The sequence below is a fragment of the Bubalus kerabau genome, chromosome 15 (genome assembly GCF_029407905.1).
Source record: "Bubalus kerabau isolate K-KA32 ecotype Philippines breed swamp buffalo chromosome 15, PCC_UOA_SB_1v2, whole genome shotgun sequence".
Taxonomy (NCBI): Eukaryota; Metazoa; Chordata; class Mammalia; order Artiodactyla; family Bovidae; genus Bubalus; species Bubalus kerabau.
This window is the reverse complement of record NC_073638.1, coordinates 50,731,332-50,738,811: the sequence shown is the minus strand read 5'-3', so window position 1 is coordinate 50,738,811 and position 7,480 is coordinate 50,731,332. Positions and strand designations below refer to the sequence as shown.

The window sequence follows — 7,480 nt, the reverse complement described above, 5'->3', positions numbered from 1 at the left end:
GTTAATGTTTCTCCATTGGAAAGGTGATCCAGCCTCTGCAGGTGATAACATTAAAGTAAATTATTATTATTATTTATAATCCTTTGGATGGAAGAACTGTGGTTAATGGTAAGCTACAATGTATTCAGCTATTTTAATAAATAAAATTTTGCAATATAATACATTGCTAACCTTCATTTTAATTCATATTTATGTCCTTGAAAATAGGGTCAGAACATTCTAGTTCCAAGTACAATATTTTTTAAATTTTGAATGTAGAATCTGCTGAAGGAAAACTATCTTGGAAAATAATGTCATAGTAATTCTTTCCCTCTATTCGATTTATAACCAACAACCAACTCACTTAACCTTTCTCATAGATCCCTCCATCATACTTGGGAAGCCCTGCCTCAGGGAAGCAGTTGATTCACTACACCACACCAATGAACCCATTCCTGGGGACCCAGGCTCTGTGGATGTGGGGAGTAGTGATCTGCCCTTGTTCTTCCCACTGGAAAAGGGCTCCTGCTTCTTCAAGGGGGACAAGTATGCAGGCGACGACTATGCGGAGGACCCCACCATCTCTCTGCTGTTAGGTTCTAGACTTCCAAAGCTAAGGACCCCAGCATCTCCTTAGGCCCCAGGAGGGAGGTTGGCCTGTACTTTCCCTCTGCCCTCTCCCAGGACAGGGCTGGTCTCTGGGAGATGGAACAAGCACACTAGCCAAGGGCACCAGGCTGGTTAGAGGTTGAGTCAGGCCTTGACCCTCTGTGCCCTGTCTTTCTCTGGAGTTCATACACACTTGGACTGACCAGTGTTGTGGGTATTCAGAGTCAGTGTATTTGTATTTTACATGAGAATCTACTTTTCTTCTACTGCAGAAATATTCAGATATACACACAGGCAGACATCCAGATGAGACAGGCAGAGTTCTATTAAAAAAAAAAACCAAAAAAACACACAAAAAAACACACATACAAAAAAACAGGCTCCATGCTGTAGCCTCCTACATCAGAATTCAAAGAACAGCAGCAATACAACACTTGGGCCACTTTTCAGGGTAGGAAGTCAGTTTGGAAAACTCTTTGGCTTAAAGCCCCTAAGCAGTTTATTTAGTGACACTGAGTTAGTTTTGACTCTAAAACAATTACTATGAGGATTTGACTCAAAGGTATCTGATTGACCAATTATGTACCATTTCTGTAAGGAATTTAGTGTATGGCTCTTCCTAGTTGTAGGATCATTAAACTTTTTCTGTAAAAGGTCAGATCATCAATATTTTAGGCTTTGTGGGCCATACAATCTCTGTTGCAACTAATCAGCTTAGCTGAGTAGCATGAAAGCAGCAATAGTTTATATATAACCTGTGAGTGTGGCTGTGCTCCAACAAAATTTATGCACAAAACCATGATGCAAAGTGGAGCTGGCGCAGGTTATAGTTTTCCAATTCCTGTCCTAAGTGTTAAATTTCATGAAGTTATCCCTGAGTCATGTTCTATTCCTAGAACCTGTGCTTTGTGACAAAAAGGACTTTAATCAATGCTGACTGAAGGAACTAACAAATAAAGGTCATTATTCAGTAGCAATGGAGTCATTAACCAATCAATCATTTCTTAAAATGTCCTGACAGAACCCCCCTCTTGAACACCATGAGCATAACACAGTTACGTCCATTTCTCATACTGTTCCCTGTTGGCAAGGGGAGGACTTTGTGAACATCATTCTCTGCTAATATTTGCCAGCATTACATGGGGGTAATCCTACTGTCTCATCCCACATGTGAACACTACCTAACTCAGAATAAGTGACACAAAAACTCGTCTGGTTCTTACACACCACACTCACACTATATACTTTCAGTTGACCTATCCTTTGTTTGAAAGAATTAGCTCTTACCTCCTTCATAACAGAGGTATATAGATAAGAAGAATCTTTTCAAACTCCCTTTAACGAATCAACTCTGGGTATGGACAAATGTTTCATTCCAGATCCAGTAGTTAAAAAAAAAAAGAAAGAAAGAAAGAAAGAAAGGATTTCTGGAATATCTGAAATAATTATGATATTCTCTAGATTTTTAACATTATTAAGGAAGTGGGGCTCAGACCTTATCTTTCTCTAACTTGAAAACTTTACCATCCTTCATAGATAATAGCTATTGTTGTTTAGTTGCTAAGTCATGCACAACTCTTTTGGTACCCCATAGAATGTAACCTGCCAGGCTCCTCTGTTCATGGGATTTTCCAGGCAAGAATACTGGAATGGGTTACTATTTCCTTCTCCAGGAGATCTTATCGACTCAGGTATCAAACTCATATCTCTTGCACTGGCAGGTGGATTCTTTACCACTGAGCCAAAAGCAAAGTCAGATAATAGCTATGGTCCATCTGAGTGGTCAGTTGTGTCCAATTCTTTGTGATTATATGGACTATGGCCCACCAGGTTCCTCTGTCCAGGGAATTATCCAAACAAGAATGCTGGAGTAGGGTGCCATTTCCTCCTCCAAGGAATCTTCCTGACCCAGGGATTGAACCCACATCTCTTGCATTGGCAGGCAAATTCTTTTCCACTGAGCCACCTGGGAAGCCTGATAATAGTTAGGGGTTCGCTCAAACACTCCTATCTATGATAGGATGACAATACAGAGACTTAGAAGGATGTTCTGCTTGTGAGCAGGAACCTCTTGGTCACCTAAGGAGACAGAACAACTTAAATATGGGTGATGTTGAGAAGAGCAAGATTTTTCTTCAGAAGTGTGCCCAGTGCCATACTGAGAAGGGAGGCAAGCATAAGACTAGGCCAAATCTCCACGATCTGCTTGGGTGAAAGACAATTCAGCCTGTTGCATTATCCTACACAGATGCCAACAAGAGCAAAGGCATCAGCTGGGGAGAGATGCTGACAGAGTACTTGGTGAATTCCAAGAAATACATCCCTGGAACAAAAATGATCTCTGCTGGCATTACAAAGGGAGAAAGGGAAAACTTGATAGCTTATCTGAAAAAATATACTAATGAGTCAATCAGACAGGCTTGTGGCTGAATGAATATGATCAGACTTTCAAATTTTGATAGTAATTCTGGTTCAGCAAGTATTATCACTGTTTTCCCCTTCTAAAGAGATGATTGAACTTGCTTGAAGAATGTTAAGCTTTTCAGGGAAATGGTGAATGATTTCTCAAGCCCTATGGGAGACTGACTTTATATTCAGATTTCTATAATTGGTTATATTAATATAAATATTGAGAAGATCCCTTCACTGTCTCACAGAACAGAGTAAGCTTCACCTGATTTCAAGTTGTGCTCATTAGCCTGTCAAGACAAGGGCTGAAGATACACTGATAATGTTCACTTTATCTTTTTGTTTTTTTTTAAATTATGCCAATTTAAGGGCTTCCCAGGTGGCTCAGTTGGAGAAGGCAATGGCCCCCCACTCCAGTACTCTTGCCTGGAAAATCTCATGGACAGAGGAGCCTGGTAGGCTGCAGTCCATGGGGTCGCGAAGAGTCAGACACAACTGAGCGACTTCACTTTCATTTATTGGAGAAGGAAATGGCAACCCACTCCAGTGTTCTTGCCTGGAGAATCCCAGGGATGGCGGAGCCTGGTGGGCTGCCACCTATGGGGTCTCGCAGAGTCGGACACGACTGAAGCAACTTAGCAGCAGCAGCAGCAAGTGGCTCAGTGGTAAAGAATCCTCTGCCAATACAGGAGATGCAGGAGATGCGGGTTCAATCCCTGGGTTGGGAAAATACTCTGGAATAGGACATGGCAACACACTCCAGTATTTTGCCTGAGAAATCCCATAGACAGAGGAGACAGGTGGGCTGCAGTCTATGGGGTCTCAAAGAGTCCAACATGCCTAAGCAACAGAGTGTGCACACATGCCAATTTAATTAAAATTTTCTATGTAAAAATTTCCTTTTACTTAATGAAAGACATTTTAGTGGTTTATGCTTAGCATCAAATAAAGAGCATTTAACACTGCTGACATTTTATAGATGATCTTTAAGATTAGAACCTTTTAAATTCACTGAGACAAAATATGTTACAAACTTTGCTTGTGAATTCTTTATAAGGTCTGATCTGACTGTTATAACTCGGGATTATCTTTCAAACAAGGACGCTGTTCAGTAACACAACTGCTGTATACATGTGATTGATACAGGTGCTTTTGACTACTCATTAGAAGGGTTCAACTAGAAGAGATATATAATTACCTCAAATCTGTAAATTATCTGATCATAGGGTTAGGTTTAAAAACAAAATCACAAATCACTAAAAGAGAAAGAAAATTTAGAAATACATACACATTATCTGAGCACTTAGGTTTTGTTTTATCCCCATCTGCCTGGCCTGACCTTCCCAAACAGTCATATATTCTCTTTGAGCTAGAGGCTCCTTCCTTTCCTTCTGTTTACCGCTTGTGTGTCACCCTCCACTTGTATGGACATAGTCACTGACACTGAAGGTCACCTGGAGAAGAATACTTGGGCCATCTCACTCTCACACTGGGCACTGGCGAAGATGCTGACTAAAGATGCAATTTATCAAAGTGAGTTTTAATTGCTTTGATTAATTGTAGAAGGCATTGCTATTTTTTGTAGATATTATGCTATATGCTTTTACATTTTATTATTTCTCTCACACACAGTTTGCATCTCTATTTACAATAAGAAAAATAGAGCTCAGAGTAGTTACATGATTTGCCCAAGACTACATAATAATTCAGTGCCAAATGCATAACTCACAACCAATGATCTTGGTGGTCCTCACCACTGCCTCTGTAGGTAGTGATTGATTGGAGCAACCACTCTGGTAGGATACAGCAGAGATTGTTCGCCTGTCATGAAAAAGTCAGATACAAAGGGAACCTGTGAAAGTGTATGTGCTGTGCAGTGCTTAGTCACTAAGTCGTGTCCGACTCTTTGCAACCCCATGGATTGTAGCCTGCCAGGCTTCTCTGTCCTTGGAGATTCTCCAGGCAAGAATACTGGAGTGGGTTGCCATGCTCTCCTCCAGGGGATCTTCCCAACCCAAGGATCAAACCCAGGTCTTCTGCATTGCAGGCAGATTCTTTACCACCTGAGCCACCAGCTGAAATTGTATACAATTGTCTATAATTCTGAATTACAGAAAGATATGTATTTGAAACCAGAAATCCTGCTATATCATTGGACTGGTTGCCTTTAGAACAGGTTTCTGATCAATTGTCTGGCATCTCTGGGTATAAGCTGCATTCTCTAGGATGGCATCTTTACTGACTTCTGCCCATGAGCCTTAACAGATAACTCACCTGTTGCACAAACTCGTTTAGGGATGGTGACTCTCTTCTCAGCCAAGGTTCAGCTACTCATATACTGTAGCCACTTTGAAAAGCCAGTTTTTATCCTCTGATTCATCTATTTTCCAGACTCTCCAATGACCTTTTCACAGATCAAATTTCCCTCATATGCGATGCCTCTCAGCTTCCTCATGTGATTCTATTGGCCCTGACTTCTCACTGTCAGATTTTGTTTCTTGGGTGAACGCTGTAGGAACAGAACTGACCTGTGACCCAAGTCTGAGGTGACAAATGGGAGCCCTTGAGAGGCACTTCTGTCCTCTCTGCACTTTCTGCTCCGTTCCTAATGAACCTGATACTTTCACTATCATTAACTTGGAAAAGTATCAGTTTAATCCATGTTGTTCAAACCTGAATGCATAGACTAAAATGAGTTGAGAACTTGCTAAGGAATAGCTTCAGAAAAATTTACACTCTGCTTTCCTACATTGGGGTATTTAAACTAAGACCAAGGACAATAAAGCCGGAGTGGTATGGGGTTCAGATCCAACCTCCTTCCTGGAGGGACTGTGTTTGGAGGAAGTCTTCCTACTTTTCTAGACTCTCCCTGGAGTACACAGAACAAGCAGCAAGTCTTCTTCGCATATCAGGCTGGAGATCAGCATTCATGGTCTGTGGATCTGGAGCCCCCAGTGAGTTCAGCCATTCTGCACAGTGCACACCATGCCTCTAGCTCCTTTCAGCCTCTGTGAGTCCTGCTGCTCCCTGGGATGGACAGAGATGAATGGGGCTTTGGGCACTGAGATCCGCTTTGGTACTCATCAACTCCACTGTGACCAGAGTAGCTCTAAATGGCTTCTGGAAATCAGCTTTTAACAGAGACCCCCTGCTAGAGCCTATTTAAAAACCTAGGAAAGTCTAGCCTTTTCCTTCCCCCAGACACTAATTCTCTGAACCCATCGTGGGTCCCACTGCCTCTTACCCACACTGGCTTCCTCTGAGACTGGAGACTAAAGCTGGAAGCATTAACCCCTAATTCTCCTTTCTCCCATGTACACACAAATCCAAAGACATGGGATTTGAACTCACATAAAAGAATGTGTGTTGAGATTACATGAGTGTAAATTTATCTGTATTACTGTAATTTATTGTTAATCAGATTATGTATGGGCTTCCCGGGTGGCATAGTAAGTAAAGAATCTGCCTGGCATTGCAGAAGACACAAGAGACATGGGTTCAATCCCTGGGTTGAGTAGATCCCCTGGAGTAGGAAATGGCAACCCACTCTAGTATTTTTCCTGGAAAATTCCATGTACAGAGGAGACTGGAGGGCCACAGTCCATGGGGTCACAAAGAGTCAGACATGACTGAGGATGTGTGCAGGCAGAGTATATATATTTAGACCTGAAGGGATATTTTGTGCAATGTGAAAGTATGCTTATTCATTTTGTATGTTGATGTGTGTATCTGAGAGAGAGAAATAAATACACGTGTAAAGGAGTGGACTTGCTTACTAATTTATGTGTGTATAATCTTGTATGCAACTATGAATAATCATTTGGAGGAAGTATCCATGTTTAGTGTGATAGTAGGGCTCTGTGAAGTCAAGGTAACTGACACCTGTGTGCCGAGGCCCATCCCCGGCTGATCCAGGGTATTCAAAGGAGAGACGGCATAGGCGACCTATTCAAATATTAATTAGAGATATAAAGAGTAATAGCATGAGGATAGCTCAGTAGGAAAATTCAGTGGAGAAAAGAAGCTGAGTAGCTTGGTTTACATGGAAAATCAATATAACCTGTGACACCAGGTTAGCTCTGACCACCGAGGCTGCAGGTGCCCTCTCGAATAGCAGAAGGCACCCCACCTTTGACACCTTCTCGAGTGGGTCTTAGAAGCCCAGGCAAATAAATGGTCACAGAGGATATCCGCGCTCCAGATGGAGACTCAGCTGGAGGTTAAGGAGAAAAATGACATGGGGAGACCAAGCTTTGGCGAGCAAGGCCTGTGGCTTTATTTTTAACAGGGGCTTATATACCCTAAGTTACACATAGAGGATAATAGGGGATGCAAAGTCAGCAGTCTTTGATCCTTATCAAAAACCAGGGTTTCTTTCCTGCAAATTTATCGTATACAAATGGTTTAGGTGATTTACATCATCTTCTGGCCAGAAGGCCTATTAACATTTTATGACTCTTGACAAAGACTTATCAACCGTAAG

The 7,480-nt window shown here is 41.8% G+C and overlaps 1 pseudogene; it reads left to right on the top strand.

The window, feature by feature from the left end:
- The first annotated feature begins 2,691 nt into the window (after nucleotides 1-2,691).
- LOC129627836 (cytochrome c-like) lies at nucleotides 2,692-3,018 on the top strand (annotated as a pseudogene).
- The last annotated feature ends 4,462 nt before the right edge of the window (nucleotides 3,019-7,480 follow it).